The 23,376-nt window shown below is 36.5% G+C and overlaps 1 pseudogene; it reads left to right on the top strand.

The window, feature by feature from the left end:
• The first annotated feature begins 297 nt into the window (after positions 1 to 297).
• Positions 298 to 23,376, top strand: part of LOC132520796 (uncharacterized) — a 34,551-nt pseudogene continuing 11,472 nt past the window's right edge.

The following is a 23,376-nucleotide window of genomic DNA, read 5'->3' as shown; positions in this document are numbered from 1 at the left end:
TGAAGATAACAAAGTAACAAAGGATAAGTGTGACAAGTAAAACGGTTAAAAATATGGTAGACATCTATCCAACTGTATGAATAATCACTTTAAATGTGAATGGTCTAAATGGTAAAAGACAGAAACTCTCAGAGTAGATCAAAAACTACATGACTGCTCAGTAAGAAACTCACTTTAATTATTTAAAAAAAAATAGATTAAAAGTAAAGGGATGAAAAGGGCTACAGCGGCGGCTGGGGCGAGTTCCCTGCAGTGCTTATCCAGCAGCCAGCACCCAGGCCTCATGGGCAGCCTCTCATGGGGCGCACCAGGCTGCGGAGGTTGGTGTGCAGCCTGCCAGTCCTTGGCCACACCTGCTTGTGTGTCCCAGCTCTGACGGGCCCGCCTGGGCCTGGAGCGATTCTGGTCAAAGTGAAGCCAGATGGCCTGCAGCAGTGGCTCCTTGCGATTGTGATCCAGGGCTTTGAGAGCAGGGTCCTCGGGCTGGTGGGGACAAAGACACTGCAGGCACCAGACAGTGTCTTGGCTGAGGCCTACCACTACCAGGAGGAAGCCCTTTTACCCAGCCCTCATCAGCTACATGAGCTCTGGCCCCTGGTCCCTATGGTCTGGCAAGACCCCCATGTAGTCTATACCACAAGGGCCATGATAGGAAACAGCAACTCTGCTGAGGCTGCCCCTGGCACCATCAGGGAAGACTCCAGGGTGACTTCAGCCTCCACATCAGAAGACAGCAAGAGGGGTTAACACACAAGGACTGGTGGGAAAATGAGGCTCCCAGAAATGATCTGGACTGATTCCTGAGTGTGTGGGAACATCATCCAGGCCAGTGCCTTGTGTAGGGGCCCAGAGGGAGATCCATCTGTGGTTCAGGAGCAGGGAGCTGGTGGACTGGGCAAAGGAAGGCAACCACAGCAACATCTACTCAGCCCAAACCCTCAGGCTGCTGTGACTCCCTAGCATCCACCCAGGACCAACTACCTCTGTTGGAAAGAACTTGAGCTCACACTCATGCTCTGCCCATCTGTCTCAGACCATTTCCCTGCCCACCTTCAACTTCACCCCAGGACAGAGTGGTTAGCGCTACCAACTTTATTTGCCTTTCCACCTCCTAAACTAGAAAGAATTTGGACCAAATCCTTTCTCTACCAAAGTGCTGGACAACTTTTTGAGTGTTTCCAAATGTGGGCTTTGCCACTTCTCATTCCCCAAAGGGGGGAATGTTAAAATTCACTGTGCTGTGAAAAAATTTTAAAGTAAAGGGATGAAAGATATACAATCCTAATATGAATCAAAGGAAGCAGAAGTGGCTATATTAATGGCAGATGAACAGACTTCAGAAGCAAGGATAACTTTCAGGGATAAAGAGAGTCATTACATAATGATAAAGGAGTCAATTTGCCAAGAAAACGTAATAGTACTTAATGTGTATGTGCCTAACAACAGAGCATCAAAATATATGAGGCAAAAACTGACAGAATGTCAAGGAGAAATAGACAAATTCACTATAGTTGGAGATTTCAACATTCCTCTACCAGTAACTGACAGATCCAGGAGGCAAAGGAAAACTCAATATTGTTAAGATATCAGTTCTTCCCAATATGATCTAAAGATTCAATGGAATCTCAAACAAAATCCCAGCAAGTTATTTTGTACATGTTGACAAACTGATTCTGCAGTTTATAGTATATCAAAAAGAAAAAGACACAGAATTGCCAAAATAATATTGAAGAAGAAGTCTATAGACTGACAATATGTGACTTCAAGACTTACTATAAAGCTACAGTAATTAAAACAGTGTGACACTGGTAAAATAATAGACAAATAGATCAGTGGAACAGAATAGAAAGCACAGAAATAGGGCCACACAAATATAGCTAACTGATCTTTGACAAGGAATAAAATCAGTTCAATGGAAAAAAGGATGATCTTTTTAACAAATGGTACTGGAAAAATGAGACATCTACAGGGAAAAAATATGACACAGACCTTACACCTTTCTAAAAATGAACTCAAAATGAATCATAAATCTAAATGTAAAATGAAAAACTATAAAACTTCTAGAAGATAACATAGGAGAAAATCTACCTTGAGTTTAAAGACGACTTTTTAGAAACAATACCAAAATCACAATCCATGAAAGAAATAAAGTTGATGTCTGACTTATTTTAAAGGAGAAAAAATTCTGGGGACTTCCCTCGTGGCACAGTGGTTAAGACTCTGCCTGCCAGTGCAGGGGACATGGGTTCGAGCTCTGGTTCAGGAAGATCCCACATGCCATGGAGCAACTAAGCCTGTGTACCACAACTACTGAGCCTGTGTGCCACAACTACTGGAGCCCAAACACCTAGAGCCCATGCTCCACAACAAAGAAAAGCCACCACAAAGAGAAGCCCGTGCACCGCAATGAAGAGTAGCCCCCACTCTCCACAACTAGAGAAAGCCTGCGAGCAACAACCCAATGCAGCCAAAACTAAATTTAAAAAAAACATCCTGCTCTTTGAAATATACTTTTAAAATAATAAAAATACAGGGGCTTCCCTGGTGGCGCAGCTGTTGAGAGTCCGCTTGCCGATGCAGGGGACACGGGTTCGTGCCCCGGTCTGAGAAGATCCCACATGCCGTGGAGCAGCTGGGCCCATGAGCCATGGCCTCTGAGCCTGCACGTCCAGAGCCTGTGCTCCACAACGGGAGAGGCCACAACAGTGAGAGGCCCTCATAAAAAATAAATAAATAAATAAATAAATAAATAAATAAATAAATAAAAATACAAACCACAAAATAGAAAAAAAAATATTTTTAAAACCCACATCTGATAAAAAACAATGGTATATAAAATGTACAAAGAACTCTTAAGACTCAACAATAAAAGACAAACAACCCAGTTAAAACATGGGCAAAAGATCTGAATTGACAACTTCACCAAAATATATACCTATATATACACACATTTATATATATATATATATATATATATATATATATATATACACACAGATGTCAAATAAGCCTATAAAAAGATGTTCAACATCATATGTCATCAGGGAATTGCAAATTAAAAGAAAAATAAGATACCATTACACAACTATTAGAATGGTTCATATCCAAAAACTGACAACACTAAATGGTAGCAAGAATGTGGAGCAACAGAAACTCTCACAGGAATACAAAATGACACAGGACTTTCTTGCAAAGCTAAACACAGGCTTACCATACAATCGAGCAATTCCATTCATTTTTGTAAATGTGTTGAAACTATCTTCACACAAAAATTTGCACAGAAATATTTATAACAGCTTTATTCATAATTGCAAAACGTGGAAGCACCAAGCTCTTTAATAGATACAATGGAATAGTATTTAGCATAAAAGAAATGAGCTCTCAAGCCACGAAAAAATATGGAAGAAACTTAAATGTATGTTGCCAGTGAAAGAAGAAAGTCTTGCCAAAAACCTATAGACTGTGTGAGTCTAATCATATGACATTCTGGAAAAGGCAAAACTATGGGTACAATGAATAGGTCATTGTTCAACAGGGTGGGGAGAAATGAATAAGTAGAGCACAGAAGAATTTTAGGGTAGTAAAAACACTCTATGTGATATTATAAAGGTGGTCAGTGGTTGCCAGGAGTTCAGGGGGATAGAGATATGTATAAGTGGAATACAGATTTTTAGGGTGGTGAATCTATTCTGTATGGCATTGTAATGACAGATGCATGAGATTATGCATTTGTCAAAAGTTGTGACATTTACTCTTATTTCTTTGATCAGGTTTACCAAAGACTGTATTTATTGGACTTTCCCAAAAATCAACTTTTGTTTTAATGATCTGGTTTACACTTTTGTTTTTTATATAGTTAATTCTTTTCCTCTCTTAATTTGTTACCTTTACTTTTTTGTATATTTTATTGTCTTTTTTCTACCTTCTTAAAATGAATGCATAAACCATTTTTTTATGGTTTCCTAACAAATATACTTACTATTAAAATTTTTCACCCATGTACCACTTTATATGATGTGAATACACAGACACACACACACTGCTGTCATTATTTATTTCTAAATATTTGTAATTTGTATTTGGATTTCCTCTATGACTACAGATATTTAGAATAGCATAATTGTATTGTTTCCAGAAAATCCAGCTTGCATGATTTCTGATTTGGGAAATTTGTTGAAGTATTCTTCAAAGCCTAATAGAGGGTCAATTTGGGGGCATACTTCATTAAATTTTGAGTGGAATAGAAAGCATATATAAAGTCTTACACATCTATTTCAATTACTTCTTGAATTTATATTAGTTTTAGTTTAATATATATTAAAGTTATGTTGTTGGGTGCCTTGAGGTTTGTAACTCATATTTTCCTGATGAATTTTGCTTTTTAATAGTTGTCAGATAGATCTTTTTTAAATAGTTGTCAGATAGATCTTTTTCTTGTCCCCATTTAAAAATGTAATAGAAATATCTAAAATAAATATGGCTCTTGACATATAATTACAAAACAACTCTTTTCTCTATATATTCCTTTAAATATATGTTAAGGTATCCCCTGCTCCTGGATGAAAACTCAGGCACACCATATATTTTTAAAATTTTCTTCAGTAGTAAAATCTTTGATCCTGCAGGTTTCAAACACAGTCTGATTTTAGTCATTTAAATGTCCATTTCTGTGGGTAGGAGACAACTTTCAATCTCCTTATAGTTGTTACTTCTTATCCAGTTCAGACTTTGAGTTGGTAGGAAGCCTGCCATCAGAAAGTGGGGCTTTCTTTACTTCTTCTCCTTCTAGCCCTTCTACTCATGCTCCTCTGTCTTATTATTGATGGTCTCTGACTTGAAGTAAAGGGAAAGGACAGATGCAAGGGAGCAGGAAATTTCTGACTTACTAATACTATTGTAGTGATCTACCAACAGAACTCTGTTGACTCAGAAGATCTTTAAATCTGATTCTTTCCTTCCTGGAGCATGGTTGTGAGTGCATCTTGGGAGACTCTCTCAGGTACATTTTCTTTGATGTGGGCAAATCTGTCTCTATTTTATGGTTACTTCCCCTTTCTTGGATCTACAGGCATTCAGTAATATCTGTTGTTTCTCTATATATGGTCTGCCATTCCTCCAGAGTCTTTTTGGATGGACCTAAAATGACTTCATGCCAGCTCTCTTTTCCATGGCCCACAGTTGAACCCTCAGAATACACTTCGTTATCCTTTTCTATGATAAGTTCCAAAAGTATAGGCCATACTACAAAGCCTGTTCCTTTACTCCATCCTTAAAGCACCTAAAAAATTAGTCTCTTGCCACTTAGATTTCCCAGGATGGATTCAGATACACTGGGTCCCCTAAATTCTTTGGGGAAATTCTTCTCACTCAAAGTAAGTTCTTTGAGTGGTCTTGTTGAAGCCTTTTTCATTTGTGGGGTAGGGTTCTCCAAAAATTCTCTACATATCTCATCTCTAAATCCAACCTTTTTATACCTTTCTTTTGGGCGAAGGATGGAAGGGTCATATAATTGGACTTTGGTCACCTCCTTTGAAAATCTCATCCTGACCCAGCACCTCACCCTGGAATGTAATATGCATGGTCTCAGTAATTTACCTAAAACCATTTTAGCATCTTGTTACATGATCTTTCTTTATCACTTACTTTTATGTGTGTGTATCTCAGGGTTTTTAGATGAAACTAACACTAGTTGGAAATTAGTTAAGCAGAATATAAATTTATTTAAGGGTATTAAATAGCTCACAAAGAATGTTCACAGAGAACAACCAGATACTCAGGCTCAAGGATTACTTTACAGGAAAAACTAAGCCACAATGCAATGGCTATACTACTGAAGAATAGAAGTGCTGCTTCTTTTTGGCACAGACACCCAAATCTCACAAATCCCACTAGAAGCTGGATGCCAGACTGCAACTAATCTTTGTGAAATGCCAAAGCCAATCTTTGTGAAAAGCCAATGCCCAAAGATTGAGAGTTATTTTCTCACTTCCCAGTTAGTCACATATATCTGCCATAATCTCAAGGGATGCTGGGAATATCTATCCTGTGGATGAGAGACTTATAATGGGGAGAGTCTCCAAAGACGAAAGCTGTCCAAAAAAGATGAATGTTCCACAAAAAGACAAGTGCCTACTTTTGTGTGTCACTTTCAAATGATAATAGCTGGATTCTTTTTAACCAGAGAGCATGGACCTCAATAGAGAAATTTATCACATTTACATTTATTGTGATGTTGGGATTATTCCTGTAACCATACTTAATATTTTCTATTTATAACACTTTCTTTTTTTCCTTTTTTTTTTTGTTGAATGGTTTAATTTTTGGGTTTTTTTGCTTCTGTGTGTGTGTGTGTGTGTGTTTATCAAATTAATACATACATTAGTAACAAATCAAGTAGTACAGAAGGGTTTTTGAGAAAAATCCATCTCCTGACTTTATACTCCCCATTCTCCAGATGACATTTCTTATAATTCCAGTTTTAGTTTTTTCTAATAGTAATATCATATCTCTGATAGTTATTTTTATCTCTGTTCCTTGATCCATCAAATATACATAAATATAAGGTTTAGAAATTTCTAATTTAAATATTCCCTTAATTATTTTACATAATACTACTTAGATTTTTTGGAAGAATAGTATGATATAAGTAATGTAGATTTCTTAGGCAGGTATTAAATAGCTCAACAGGTATTAATTATCATTTTCATCATCATTGGTACTTTTAGACAACTCACTATTGACTGTTCTCCAGATCCATGTCTTCTTCTCTCTTGGTTTACTTGCTGATTTTAATGGAAGATTTCTGGAATAGTCACGAGTCTTTTTCTCATGTCATTCTTCAGTACTGGAAATTTCCCCTCTATTATTCCTTTAATAATTTTTTTCTTACATCTTCTTAGCTCTCTTATCCTGAGATTTCTATTATTTGCATGTTGAATCTCTAGAATAGGTCTTTATGTGTCTTATCTTTCCTCTCATATTTTTCATTTTGTCTTTTTCTCACACCTTTTTTAAACATTTGTACCTATCACATCCTTCTAGTCTCCCAGCCCCTGCCACATTACATGTTGAGATCATCTGGGATTTGAGATCCAGATGGTTAGGTTATTTTTTTATTAGATTGTGCATAAATAATTTTTAGAATTAACTAAATGTTTTATGTATTTCTTTGGACTGAAATTTTGCTTCCTTATTTCCTAGTTTCTTTGCCCTTTTTATCTCATGATTTTATTGTGTATATGTATGTCTGTACATATGTGTATTTATACTTAAGGTCTTTTTCTAAGGATTTTTTTAGAGTTTATGTGTGGCAAATTTTTTTAGAGATTTTAATTCTAAATGTCTTTGGTAGGCCTTTCAAGTTTCATGCCACTTTCATGAAGTATAGAATTTTAGGTTCAAAATCATTTCCTTCAGAATAGTCAACATTTTGCTCCAGTGTTTTCTAATATACATGGTTTTTGATGAGAAGCATGATGTCAATTTGATTTTCATTGCTTTGTAGAAAACCTATTTTTATCTTTCTGGAAACTAAATTTTCTCATTATCCTCAGTGTTTTTTAAAATTTCTCCCATGAAGTGAAATTATTGCATACATTCTGCTTCATACTAAATTTACCTCAAAAACTAAAAACTCTTTTATTTTATTAGCTTTGAAATTATTTTATATCCTCTTGTTCTTAATAATTTCCTCTCCTCCATTATTTTCTCCTCTATTATAATTTCAAAATTTAGATGGAATTTCTCTTGAAATTTTTAGATTTCTAGTCTATGACTAATATGACTTTTCAGAAGTATTATATTATCTCTTATTATTTTGAAAAAAAATTTAGGAGAATTACCCTGTTTAACTACCCTGATTCATAACTATCTCTCTGACAGTGATATAAGGGTGGGATAAGATATACTCCCAGCTAGAGAGTTCCTGTAATTCTGATTGTGGAAGATTTTAAAGTCCTCCTGAAAGTTGTCATATACCTGGATACTTATCAGCTTCTCCCAATCACTTGCTATTTTAACTTGCCCCACGGAACCAGGTCAGAAGGGAAAAGGTAAGCTACCCAGGCATGCAGGACATATTTCCCCAATTTATCACATTCACTATTGTCCTTGTGCACCCTCCTCCTACTGAATCTTTGACTCTTAGCTTTGAATGTCTATAGAAAAACTGTCCAGGCTTCTGTATATGTCTTGATCTTCAATTATTGCCATGTATCCAATTCTATCTCCTTTATATTTGTTTAAGAATTTCTTGAAATTTCTGCTTCATTGACAGTTTTTTTACACATAGTAATTATTTAATTCTTTTAAAAAATCAAATGTTGAGCAGGGGGAAGTTAGATATGTGCTCTCAGTTTGCTGTCTTAACCCAGTTTCCCCATAACACATTCAAGGATACAGTTTTTTGAGAATGATACTCTAGGTACCAAGTTCAAGCCCAATACAGTTCATTATTTTTAAAGTCCTGGAGTCTGACCAGAATGCTATAAGCATGTTGGCCAAGAACAGAAAAGGCCAGCATTTGAAATGGACTTTGGCTGAGTCTGGGATGTTATACTTGCTGTTATTTTTTTATGGTTTTTTTTTTGTCCAGAATAATTAAATAATTGCTTTCATAATGTGGATATTTAGTCCCTTTTAAAAATACATCATTTGAGTATTGAAAAGCCACTATATTTAAAGGAAAAATTGTTTAATTGCACATGAGTAATTTCATCTGCAAGTTGCATCCACACACAAAACAACTGAGCTTCAAAGGGGATCATAAAAGAGTCAGAATAATTTTGAAAACTCTGATATGTTAACATTTCTTTACCTAATAATAATACTTTTAAAAAATGAAGTAAGCATTTAATAATAAAAATAAAGAATAGTATTCTAAGCCTAATTGGTTTTGTCTGTCAATGTTTTGATCATAAATTATTTAATTTTATAAAATGTTTTCCAGGTACAATAAAGAAACACCAAACTATTATGTGGTACTGTCTGAGAGGATAACTCGTGCACTGAGGTAAAAGGATAAATATCCAAAAGTTAACATGCTAGCTGAAGTCTGGAACAAGTTGAGTTTTATTTACTCAGTAAATATGATAAAATCTCACTTTTCTCCCCTCTCCCATCATTATTAGCTCAGAAAGAAGAAAAGATAAAATTAATAAATTCTAACTCTTTTTTGTCTCCAGGAGTGGGATTGAAACTACAGATTTATGACTAGAACTAAGAGGTAGTATTGTATGTAAAAGACTATTAATGATGGAATCAAGTTTAAATCTTGAGTATCAGAGTAGACAATGATTCACACATTTCTAGAGAAGAGAATGGGAATGTAAGTGACCAAATAATAAATGGATAAAAATGTTTGGAGTATGTTAGAGATCATTTATTTCAGGAACCCTTAACCAGTGGTCCGTGGATCCTTAATGGGAGTGCTTCTGAAGGTCAGTGACTCACTCGAATTTAAATCCAAAACTTTCTAGATGTACGTGCATTTCTAGCTGTCATCAGGCTCTCAAAATCTATGTCAGACCCCAAAGACCTATAACTTTGTTGACAGCAATGATCAATGACCAAGAATCTATAAGTCTGTAGAAATCTGATCAACGACTGAGCTATGTTGGTCTCCAGGGAGTCCTGGGGTGGTTGACATCAAGACCATACATGCGTCTTGTGTTCTACCTTAAGCCATCATTTGATTCTAAAAATTTTCTTGTCAGATCTATAAACATAGAACAGTATAAATTATACTTTAGTAAGAAAATAAATCCCATAACAGTAGAGGATGTGATCTCTGCAGTAGCATTATTGTCTGTTTTCCATGTATTTTACCTTGAAGGTTTTTATATTAGCATTATTTTTATAATTTTTCTAATGCTAAAAAAAATGCTCTTGAAAAGTGCACCATCTGTGCTTTGTCTGATTATCTGGTCCAAATGGAATGGATGTCAAATTCTGAGTCCCTTTTATTTTTATGAAAATAAAAAGAAGCTTCACTTCTAACTCAGCTTTATGAGTGAATCAGTGAGAAGTCATCTACTGCATAATCTTCCCCCTAGAAAGTGATAAATATTTACAGTATATAATAAGATTTCATGTCAAAAATTGATGGTATTTATTGTGTTTTAATAAAAGCAGATTTGAAAACATTAGTTTTATTAAACAAAAAAGGGATATTGTTTTAAAAATTGCCATTTTCATATTTGCTTTTTCTGTGGAGACCTTATACACAAAGGCAGATTTTTAGCTAACTATATTACTATGGAAATCAGCTCCAACTGAATAGAAATAGTACAAAATAATGAAAACGCTAATACATCTTTACACATTGTATTATTCATCTATCAATTACTTTCCCTTTTGTGGGACCCACTCTTCCAGGTTTGGCTGTTTAATAGTCATATTTTTCCAATATTTATTCTCAATTTCTTTTTTCAATCTTGATCCTAAGAATTAACTAAAAAAGAATATTTAAAAGGTCATGTTGTCCTTTCCTGTGCAAATCTGGGAGATAAGGATGTTACTAACGCATTTTCTAATTTTTTAAGTAAATGTTAAGGGGAACATTTGGTTCTCTTATGAATAGCTTTTCACAAACAGGTCAAATATGTTACAGGTGGTAGCAACATAGATTTTCCTTCCCAACCTGCCTAGGTCCCCTAACTACTTCCTGAGGAAGTAGGTTTGAAAGGATTATCTCTCACCTTGGTTAGAGGATCACTTAGAAGTTTGAGTTGTAGGAGCTAATATCTCTCCTATGGTGAAAAGTCTCTTAGAGATTGATCTGGAGAAGGTAATGCTGTCTACAGCCAATGATGAGAATATCTGGTCACAAGTGACTAAATCAGAGATTATAACTCAAATGATTTTCAGTGTCTGGTACAAAATAATAAATGGCTAGTGACCACAGCTAACTGAAAAGTACGGGCTCACACAGACACTAAGATTTGCATTTTAAAACAATAGTGTACTGGCCAGGAAAAACACATCTGTGTGCTAAATTCAGCCAGTGGGGCACCAGATTTTGATCCCCAAACTACATAATATGTCAAAGTTTATGAGACTGATTTTGTCCTTCCCTCTTTCACACTCATCTGTTAGTCTGCTTGTTGTCGTTTGATGTATTTCCCCCTCCCCAGCAATGTTTTTTTTTCTGGTTGTTATGTTTATTCTTCACTGAGGTTTTTTGTTTTTGTTTTCTAAATAGATAATACATTCTTGTGGTTCAAAAAGAAAAGAAAATATAAAGTGATATACAGTGAGAGCCTTTATGTGTCCAGTCCCCATCCTGAGTCCCATACCCTGACAGATAACTTTTATTACTGGTTTTGGTGCTTACACCAATGTTACTATATTTGTAAGCAAGCCAGTAAATACATACACACAGATTCTTATGTTCCCTATTATAGTCAAAATATTGTATGATAAATGCACATTTTTCTTTTTAAAGCCTATTGTTAGAAAACCACTTTTTACTTAAAAATAAACATATGAATATATAAAAATATATTAATACACACACACCTTTAGCATATATCTACCCTAGTCACCTTTATATATACCTATACAAAGTGTTTCCCCATTCTTTTATACAGCTGCATTATATCCCTTTGTAAAATTATATATTATCATTTATTTAACTAGTTCAATACTGGTGGATAGTCAAGTGATTTCCAAACATTTTCTATTAGCAAAGCTGCTGCATGTATCATCTTGCATGAATAGCAATCTGAATGCATTATTTTGCACATGTACAAGTATGCAAAATAAATAAATAGTAGAAATATGATGGCTGGGTCAAAGGTGAAAGTATTTATAATTTTGACAAATTACTTAGCAATCATATCTGTTTGAGTCAATATCTGTTCTCACCATATCTAGTCCACTGCCTTTGCAAATGAAAGGTGCTATCAAACTGTTCAATTTTTCCAATCTAGTGGTTAACAAAAGATGTTCTAGTGTAGTTTTAATGAGTATTTTTTCATATTATAAGTGAGATTGAGAGTCTTCTCGTGTGTTTTAAAGCCATTTATGTTTACTTTCCCATTAATTTCCAAAATAAACACATAAATAAAATTTACTGCTATCCTGTTTTCTAATTAATTAATCCATATTGTCATAGTAATACCACATAGCAAACAACCACAAGACCTTCATGGCAGTCCCTCACTCTTGAACTTCAGTGGTAGCCAGGGCAGCTCCTCTCCAGGCTTTGGTGGCTGAAGCAGCTCTGTTCCATATTACAAGTCAGCCTGTGATGCTCTGCTCTGTGTATCTCTCACTCTCTGCCCAAGCCAGCGGGCCAGTTGAGACCTGTTATTTCATGGCAATGGCAGAAGCACAGAGGGCTCGCTCTCTGCGCAAGCACACTGCAAGCCTCTACTTGGATCCCATCAGCTGGTCTCCCATTTGCCAAAGAAAGCCACACTGATCAATGAGAACAAAACGCTTGTTAACTAAACTTTGGTTAATTTCTCTCCTTCCCCCCAAATATCTGAACTTTGACCCACTCTCTGCCTAAGCCAGCACACAACCCCCTTCTTTAAGGGCCGCAGGACAATAGGCTGACCTCAGAGTAAAATATTCTCTGATTTGCTGTCTGATCATAGAGATTTCTTCTGCTCCTGCACCATCTGGGCACAGGGAAACTTAGGTCTTACATCTATCCTGGGTGATCTTATGAAAATTTACATAGTTTTAATTTATATTCAAATCCGCAAATTCTCTGGGTATTCTATTATGCCCCCTGGGATTAAACATAGTGGGAGATGAAGCATGGAGAAAGCAGAGTGAAAGACTCAAGGTCCCTTTGCTGGGATCCATCATTATCAATTTTCTTTTGCACTCTCCCATTTGTCTTCACCATTCTCCCATTTCATGAAGTCTTTACCCTCGATGTTAGGAAAAACTGAAAACTGATCTCTTATTCTAATTCTTTTTATCTGGAGCCTAAAACACGGCTTCAGAAAGTCCAAACTTTTCTTTTTCTCCAGGTTTAGTGCATTTTCCTCCCTTGAAGTAATCAGTACTAAATGAGAAGTCATCAATGCCTGAACGTGGAGTAAGGAATTACAGAGGAAAGAAAAAAATAGTATCCTACGTGGATATGAGTTGGGAAATGGTTTTGTTAACATGACAGAAGTGCCTTGAGTCACCTACAGTCTCATCAAGTCTCCCATTCTCCCGGGTCCCAAGAACCTGCAACATATCTGGATGAGTTTGGGGAGGAGTATCTCTGTCAGGTAGCTAGTCAAACATGAGCGGGTCCCGCCCCATCCTGCGTGGAGTCATCTTTCCCAGGACGCTAGGAATCAGAGCATGCCCAGAGATCCTCCCTCTTCTAGTCAAGGACCACTGCTAAGTTCCCAGCCTTATCAGGACCAAGCAAGATAAAACGGCCAGCACAGGTTGGCTCAGGAGCACCAAGACTTAAAAGGTGACTCAAAGTAACCTGGGGTTCATTATGCCATATTTGTAATACATTAGCATTGTAGTTTTTACCCTCCACCCCCCGCCCCGCCCCGCCCCGCGCTGTGGGTTTTTCTTGGGTGCTTATGGGTAAGCGCCCGCGCACTAAGGGAAAGGATATATAACCTAAAATGATCTGCCAACTTGTCAGTCAAATGAGGTAGGATGCGGGGAGGGACCACCACTCTAAAAAACCCAACCTTACCTTCACTGCAGCTGCTTCTGATTTCCAGACGGCCCTGTCACATCCTTTCTCCAGAGTGTACTCTTGCTTTGCTTAATAAAACTCCTGTTGCTTGGAACTGCTCTCTGTCTCTCATCTGAATTCTTTCCCTTGAGAGGACAAGGCCCGAGGAAATTGCCATTCCACCGGTAACATCTCCATTCCCCGAACAGAGCACAGCAACATCCTGGAACATCTCAAGTCCAAATCCTATAGGTAATAGGGTGTGGAGTTAACCTATCCCCACCTTTGCCACATTTGGCCAAATAATACCCATTTATGCCTCTCCCCTTTATTTTATTACATTTTCTTTAAATACTCAAGATACAGTTTACTGGCCGCTCAGTGTTCTGTTAATAACACCTTATTTTTCAACCCATTATTACATAATTCTCTTCCTTTTATAATAGAAAACGTTTCTGCCTCTCCAAGTCTCTGTTTCTTCATCTATAAAATGGAAATTATTATATTAAAATATAATAAGTATTATATACTTATGACCCTATAATGAGAATATGCTGAGATTGAAGATCTGATCCCATTGTGTAAATTAGAAATGACCATATAGATATCAATTATAATTAAATGTTTACAATATATAGTAATTCCTATGATTATGAAATATTAGCAAACAGATCGGAAGGAGCCACTAAAAATACAAAGAAAAACACTGGGAATGGTAGTTTCCCAAGGCCCCTCATGGTCTTTCCCTGGGGCTGTACATACCTTCAGGAACTGTATGTTCCTGGGGTCTTGTCTCAGACAGGTGCTCCTCTAGCCTCAGTGTGCAAGTCAGTTGTCATTAGAGTAATGTGACCAGGCTCAACCAGCTGAGTTAGTTAGGGCTACAATGGCTGTCCATCAAGGCAAAACTGTCTAATGACCTGTAGATCTGTGAGCAGCAGAGAGGTTATCACCTGTAACATGTTCTATCTGGTGTTTTAACCGGCCTGAGCCCTAAAGTCTAACCCACATTGGGGAATTCCTACCCTCCTCAGAAGGGCTCTACTTTTGGATCTGGCTCTTATTTTTGTATCTAATCTTCAGAAAGAATGATGGATTGGGGAAGGGATTGTGTGGCTTCTGTAAGTTTATATTCAACAAGAGCCAAGGAAAGGGGAAGGGAGTCCTGGAGTCCAGCACAAGGTTTCCTTCTGGTCCTGGGTGAGCAGGCATCCTGATACCTCCATGGCTGCTTTACACCCATCGTTGTGGGGATCACTGTGGTTCGTTTGGCCCAACGAGTGACAGAGCCATCTGTTGTCAGGGAACCCAATTCAGAGCTGTCCAGTCAGAGAACAAAACAAAAGCCAGCTCTGAATCACAGGACAGAAGAACTGCAGTCATCTGCTGATAGTTTTTCCTTTGAATAAGGTTTTCTCTGCAAGCAGGTAGAAGGATGTACCTTACAGGGTCTCTGTGATTGGCTCCCAGCCAGTCTTATGCATTTTTCACAGCTGGCATCAAGATAAACTAATTTTTTTTACTTAATTGACCCCTATTACTTTCATTTTCATAGCTCACCACCAGTTGATGGGATACAATTTAATATAATGCAATTCATGTTATAGCATTCTTCATAGAAAAGCATCAAGAAAAATGAGTCAAAACCTAAGTGCCCACCAGTGGGGGTGGGGAAGATGGAAACAGGACTATAGAACACAACATAAACCTAAGAGAAAAGAGAGCTCTACAAAATATAAAAAGAATTGCTGCTACCTACACTGAGAGAGAAGAGAGAATAAAAAGCAAGCTGGACAACAAGTGGTCATAATTCCTTCACTGAGATGCTTCTAAGAATTCAAGAAACCTTCCCAAAGGAGATAACATATAGCTGTGCCTTGAAGAGGTGTGAGGGAAGCGGACACCAAGCTTGTGAGGGAAAGGAAGGCTGTTCCAAACAGACGGGAAGCAAGAGCATCAAGGAGGATTGTGGAAAAGCAGACGTGCCCCCCGACGGAGACACCTGCCTTCCCCTGGCTGTCCTTCCCTCCCCCACCCCACCACCTGACGTATTTATTCATTCCTTTATTATTATATCACTTTGGACTTGCATATTTTTATTTTCTTCCGTGGATTATAATCCACTTCTAGCATTATGTATATGATATTCAAATTGTTCCTGATTTTGGACATCAGGCTTTTCTGTCCTTTTGATATGTCTCCAATATTCTTTGAGTACATTCTTACTTCCCTGAACAACACATTTTGTATTTTTTTTAAGCTTTAGGTCTGGTGTTAATCTTTCCTCCAAAGAGCCCTGGTACCTTTCAGTGGAGAATGGTATTTAGGAGCCAGTATCTGAGTACTAGCTGTGCTCATTGCTATTCATATTTCATTGCTTGCAGCCTCTTTCAGTGTTCAGAGCTAGGGGGAAACAGCAAATTCACACACACACACATTTCTGTATCTATGTATTAAAAACGATGAATTTACCTGATAATTCCAATTCCAGTGCACACATCTCTTTATTTATTCTAGCTGCCTCCCTTCCATATTTACAGAGGAAAATCTGGCACCCATTTTCATTCATATATTTTCTTATCTGCTCAATCACAGGACACACAGAGAGTTGTTTCAGAATTGTTTGTCCGTACCACTGTGAAATTCATTCCTACTAAGTACAGTTTAATATTTGTTTTTTTTATTGTCAAATTTGTGTACAGTAAAATATATAAATTTTCGGTGTACAAGTCAATGAATTTTGATAAATGCCTGCATCCGTGTAATTCACACTGCTATGAAGACATAGAAAGAAGGTTTTATCATTGTAGAAAGTTCCCTCTTCCTTGTAAATACCCTGCTCTAGTAAGTTAGTGTTCCGTCTTCTAGAAATTCATACATATGAAATCGTACAGTGTACTTTGTTTTCTTTCTGGCCTCATTTTCTTAGTATATTGTCTGAAAGATTCATGTTGTTGTATGAGTGAAGAGCTTTTCATTTTTGTTGCTTAATATTATTCCAGTATATGAATATATCAAAATTCTTTATTCTTTCATTGTAGGCATTTGGGTTCTTTCTATTTAGGACTAGTATGAATAAATCTACTATGAACATTTCCCATAAAGTCTTGCGTGGAAATATATTCTCATTCTTCTTGGGTAAATTCCTAGGAGTGAAATTGTTAGATCTTGGAGGATATATGCTCAACTTGAAGAAGAAAAAAACTTAACAGTTTTCCAAACTGGTTGCACTGTGTTACATTCCATCATCAGTGTATGAGAATTCTGCTTGCTGTCCATATCCTTGACAACATTTAGCATCATTGGTCTTTTTTAATTTAACCATCCTACTAAGTGTGGAGTGATAACGCTTTGTGATTTAATTGCATCTCCCTGCTGACTAATGATGTTGAACCTTTTATTCATTTACTCATTGGCCATATATATTTCTTCCTTTGTGAAGTCTCTGTTCAGGTTTTTCTTCATGGAATTGTTTGTTTTTTTATTATTGAATTGTAGGATACAAATTATTTGTTTTTTGGCAAATATGTTTTGAAAATAGTTTCTCCCAAAATCTTCAGTCATGAAGATATTTTCCTGATTTTTCTTGATATTTTTCTTGATATTTTCTTAGGTTTTTCTTTTATAATCTCTATACCTTTAGATTGTAAGATTAGGTCTATGATCCATCTCAAATTAACCTATGGCATGATGTAGAAGCCAAAGTTTATTTTTTTCCATGTGCATTTTCAGTTATCCAAACATCATTTATTGAAATTCCCCAGTAGTACTGTCAAAAATCAATTGACTATGTGAGTGTGGATGTATTGTCCTGATTAATGTAGCTTCATAGCAAGTAAGTCTTGAAGTTAGAAATGTAAGCTCTCCTATATTATTTTCCTTTTTCAAGATTATTTTCACTATTCTAGGTTATTTGCACTTCCATATGAATTTTAGAATAGCTTGTCAATTTCCAAAAATAAAAAAAAAATCTTGCTGAGATTATGATTTGGCTTATACTGAATCTGTACAACAACTTGGGGAAAGTTGACGTCTTGACAACATTGACTCTTCCAATCCATTAGCATGGTACATCTCACACTTTATTCATGATTTCTTTCTTCTCATTAATCTTTTTCAGATTCAGTGTAGAGGTTTTTAATCTATTGCTACATTTATCCTTATGTATTTTATGTTTTCAGTGCTATTTTAAACGGAACTTTTAAACTTTTATTTCCTAAATATTTGCTTCAAGTATATTAACTTTGTATACTATGATCTTGCTAAATTCACTATTATATCTAATAGATGTTTTGTATATTCTTCAGGATTTATCACATAATCATGTCATCTGCATATATTAAGAGTTTTAATTCTTCCTTCTAATCTTTATACCTTTCACTTGCCTTATTTCACTTTCTTAAACTTCTACTACAATGTAGAACAGAAATGATGAGATAGAATACCTTTGCCTTGATCATTCTCTTAAAGAGAAAGTATAAACCCTTAAAGAGAAAAATGTGAAACCCCTCATAAATTTTCATGCAGTCTGGGTACAAGTTTCCTGCTAGTTCTCTCCCTACTGTTCTAATATCAGCATATATGTTGTCAAAACAAGCACATACTTCCTCTGCAAATCTGTGGTTTTCTTGAGGTCAGAATTTAGGATTGAGTCATCTTTCAAGTTCAGGCACCTAGAAGAATGCTTCAAACATGTAAGAAACCCAAAAAGCATTTTTAAAACAAATAAATAACAAGATTGATTTTAAAAGAAAGGAGATTATTTTTAAGAGATAACTCTAATAAGAGCATAGGACCTTATTTCCCAAAGGATATCCCATCCAATACTTGTTCTGAGAGAAAATGCAATGTATTTACTTTTTAAAAATATGTTTTTGGACAAATAAACTTGGGGGACTCTGGATTAAAAGAGAAATCAGATTTATTTCTGTAATAGAGTAGATGGTTTAGACCTACAACTCACTTGTAGAAAATTCTATGATATGTCTATATAACTAAATTCCTTTATAATCTCCATTTCTAATGATGGGTAGAAAATAATAACGTAAACTTTCCAGTTACAGGTAACTCAATCTTTTCCAGTTTAAAATCTTCTCACTCAATTTAAAATTTAAACTCTCTTTCAAACCATTTTTCTCCTCCAGATTGTCTCCTGTAATTTCCTTTCCAAAATGGTGTCTGGAATTGGAATTAAATGATATCTGGGTGTTCTTTTATTGAACTCTGATCACCTAAATCTGGGAAGTGGACTTTTTTCTAACTGCATCTGCTTCTCAAGGTGTAACTCATTGCCTGTTCTCCCAGCAAAATCAAAGCCTTGAAAGCATCCAATCACCACTCTGAATACCCTGCTTTTCAGCAAAAATGTCTTTCTGCTTTACTGTTTTTCAAATGGGATCACCTTGTCATTTACTGTGGTGAACCATAGCAGATCCATATCAACTATTTTCAGTTGCTCAGTGGCATCATGGAAGAATTTTGAATTCCCTCCACACCAGACATCTGTCAAGGGAGATTCCCTTGATAAAATTCCCTGCTGTTTTTCTGCCTAAGTATGTGTATCATCTTTTCTCTTCCACTGTGGCCACCTTATATTGGCACAAGAGGTGACCTTGCAAGTCAGTGACCTTTCAGAGTTGCCTTCAGTAAAGAGAATGCACACGCCTTGGGTTTCAACTTTCCTTTCAACCTGCCTGGAGTTTTCACCTCATAGTTTTGGTGCCCCTTGGATCAAGGTCCATGGAGGTGAAGGCACTGGGTCCCTGAAGGATCCAGGCTGCATCTCTATCCTCTATGTATCCCTTCCAAATGCCTCCTCTTCCCATGATGAAAAGTATCATGTTCCTTTCTCTGTCTGGTAGGCATTCTTCATACACCACTGCTTTCTGAATAGCCTGTCAATATTTTTGTTAAAAGGACCTAGAGATTATCATACTAAATGAAGTAAGTCAGACAGAGAAAGAAAAATATCATATGATATCGCTTACATGTGGGATCTAATGAAAAATACAAAAGAACTTATTTACAAAAACGAAATAGACCCACAGACATAGAGAACAAATTTATGGTTACCAAAGGGGAAATGGGGAGAGGGAAAAATTGGGAATTGGGGATTAACATACACACATTACTATATATAAAATAGGTAAGCAATAAGGACTTACTATATAGCACAGGGAACTGTACTCAGTATCTTGAAATAACCTACAGTGGAAAAGAATCTGAAAAAGAATATATGTGTGTATATATATATATATATATATATATATATATATAACTGAATCACTTTGCTGTACACCTGAAACATTGTAAATCAACTATACTTCAATTAAAAAATTAAATTTAAAAAGAAAATAGTTGAGTTATCTATGATTCCACTAAGCCTGTGTCTTAATATGTAAATATCTTTTGGAATTTATAAATCCATTCTCTCTCAATAAACCTGGGATTTTAAGACTTTCTGGCCATGATCTTAATAGTCCCCTTCTGGAAGTTGGGTGTTGAATATTGACTCTTTCTCTTCAAATCCCTGCTGTAATTATCCTAATTTTCCCTAAGGTACTGGGTGCTTCAGAGTGAGCAGGGTGGTGATCATGGGTAATGGAAGAAGCCAAAAGCACATCACTATCTTCATGTTACTCAGGACTCCTAAAAGTTTTAAGGTGCTAACAGGTTTTATGACTGCAAGCATGGAAGGTATGGTATAGCATTTTACAACTTATTTGAACACAGATCATTTCCTTTAAAGAACACTTCTAAAAATAGAGCTACCATATGATCCTGCAATCCCACTACTGGGCATATAACTGAAGAAAACGATAATTCAAAAAGATACATGTACCCCAAAGTTCATAGCAGCACTATAGATATGAACTTTACACTTTACAATAGCCAAGACGTGGAAGCAACCTGACTGTCCATCGACAGAGGAATGGATAAAGAAGATAAGGTATACATATATAATGGAATACTACTCAGCCATAAAAAATAATGAAATAATGCCATTTGCAGCAATATGGATGGACCTAGAGATTATCATACTAAGTGAAGTAAGTCAGAAAGAGAAAGACAAATATCATATGATATCACTTACATGTGGAATCTAAAAAAAAATGATACAAATGAACTTATTTACAAAACAGAAACAGACTCACAAACACAGAAAACAAACTTATGGTTACCAAAGGGGAAGGGGGGGATAAATTAGGAGTTTGGGATTAGCAGATACACACTACTATTATATAAAATAGATAAACAACCACATGTGCATACCACAGGGAGCTATACTCAATATCTTGCAATAACTTATAATGGAAAAGAATCTGAAAAAATTATATATATAACTGAATCACTTTACTGTACACCTGAAACTAATGCAACATTGTAAATCAACTATACTTCAATTAAAAAAAAAAAAGAACATCTGGCTAGACTACCACTCCACTGGAAATACTCTGAGGGTCAAAGGAGCAAAAGGCACATTGCAAAACAGGCAAAACTGAGAGCAGGGGTGCCAGTTAACGGGTTACTTCATTTGTCCAGAAGAGAGGTGATAAAGATCTGAACTGGAGAAATGGCAATAGCCAGGAAGTTGAGGAACATATTCAATAGGTAGGTAGAAAACAAAGTTACATAATCTGGTGAGAGTATTCACTCTAATGAAATGGGATCCTAGATACTTCTAACAATATGCTTTATACATTTTTAAATTTCAAGAAGGCAACTAGATGAAAACCAGAGGCATATCTCTATGAAATAGATATTTATAAAATAGATGTGTGGGGCTTCCCTGGTGGCGCAGTGGTTGAGAGTCTGCCTGCCGGTGCAGGGGACATGGGTTCGTGCCCCAGTCCGGGAAGATCCCACATGCCGCGGAGCGGCGGGGCCCGTGAGCCATGGCCACTGAGCCTGTGCGTCCGGAGCCTGTGCTCCACAACGGGAGAGGCCACAATAGTGAGAGGCCCGCGTACCGCAAAAAAAAATAAATAAATAAATAAAAAGATGTGGAAGGAAAACCTATTTCTTTTGGGTTCACATTGAAGAGAAATTTTCCTAAGACACGTGATTATGTTTTATCCTGCCCTTCTTAGTCCGTGAAATGTATCAGAAAGGTTTCCCTTGATTTATCAAGATCTTTAAATACAGACCTACCAATGGTGTGAGAAAGAGGAAACTAAAATAATCCTCAAATGAGTGGATCAGTGAAATTCTGGATCAAAAGCAATTTCAATATTTTAAGCACCAAATATTTTTCTAACATGTTAGAATATCTTTTATAAGTCTCCACTGATTTATACATTTTACTTCCTAAGCCTAGTATGATATGTTTACCATAATGTAATTTGAACATAGGAGGAAAAAAAGAAGGCAAATGTAGTCGTAGAACCACATTCATTAATAGTATTAAATATAGTGTAATACATTTCAAATGTTTCAAATAGAACTGACTCCTCAGAATAGAATGGGTGATTTTTAAAATAGAGACAGAACAACGTTGCTCTGTTTCTTTTGAGCAAGGACAGTGACAATTAGATAAAAATTACTAATAAGATGTGTTCCAGAAAATGGCTTTTTCCTCTACATCTTACATAGAGTGACAAAAAAATTACAACAGCAAAAACAACAACAGCAAAAAAACAACGAATGAAATCAATTGGGGTGTGTGGCAGATTGCTGGGGGAAAATGGCCATATTTATTTCCCACCTTCCCTTTTATTCACACCCCTCTGCAATGTAACTATGCAGCTAATGAATCAAAGGTGAACTCTGCTTTCCCTCCCCTTGTATCTGATCTGACTTTGCAATTTGCTTTGCCTAACAGAATTCGGTGGAAGTGACACCATACCTGTTGGAAGCCGAGGCACGTCTCTCTCTGCAGGACCTCTTCCCAGCCCCAGGTCCTCGAGCCCATGCTAGCCTGCTGGATGATAGAAAGAACATGGCAGCAGTGATGTGTCATCCCAGCTGAAGCCATCCTCTGATAATTCACCGAAACCAGCTGAGACCAGAAGCACTGTCCAGATAGAGCCAGTCCAAATTGCCAAATATAGAATTAAAGAATAAATTCTGGTGGTTGTTTTAAGCTGATAAATTTGGGGATGGTTTGCTGTTCAGTAATCAAATCAATAGTTTAGATGGTTTCTTTCCTGAACTATGTTAACCACCTCTCAGCATTCTACCTCCCTACTCTCTTTCTACTCTCATCTTACTTATATATTGCTGTCAATTTAATTTCCTAAACACGATCCTTATCCTATTGCTTCTTACTTCAAAAACCTTCAATGGCTCCCGACTGCCCTTCTAATAAAATCTCAACAAGCTTAATATGTTATGCAAGGGCCTTTCACGATTTCTCCACAACTTAAATGTTGAGTCTAAGCTTCTGCTCCTTTTCTTCATTCACCCTTGATTTTGTCAAGATGACTTGCAAGTCCTCGACTAGGAAGCACCATTGATTGAAGAGTCCGTCATTCATTTTGTACACCGCTTACTCTACAGCTTCATGGATGGTAAGTTTCTTCTGAAATTGATTCTAAGGTAACTCATGGTATTCTAGACATTAAAATATGAAAAGATAATGTGACTGAGAATTAAGGAAAGAGTCCTCATTGTTTTCCACATGGCTCATGGGTCCGGCCTCTTGTCCCTAGCTAGAACAATTCCCTCTGCTTTATACGCTCCAGGTCTACACATTGAAATCCTACCTACCTAAAAATCTATTCAAATAA

Source organism: Lagenorhynchus albirostris, chromosome 5 (genome assembly GCF_949774975.1).
Source record: "Lagenorhynchus albirostris chromosome 5, mLagAlb1.1, whole genome shotgun sequence".
NCBI classification, from domain to species: Eukaryota; Metazoa; Chordata; class Mammalia; order Artiodactyla; family Delphinidae; genus Lagenorhynchus; species Lagenorhynchus albirostris.
Note: the sequence above shows the minus strand (reverse complement) of the source record. Positions and strands in the feature narration are given on the sequence as shown.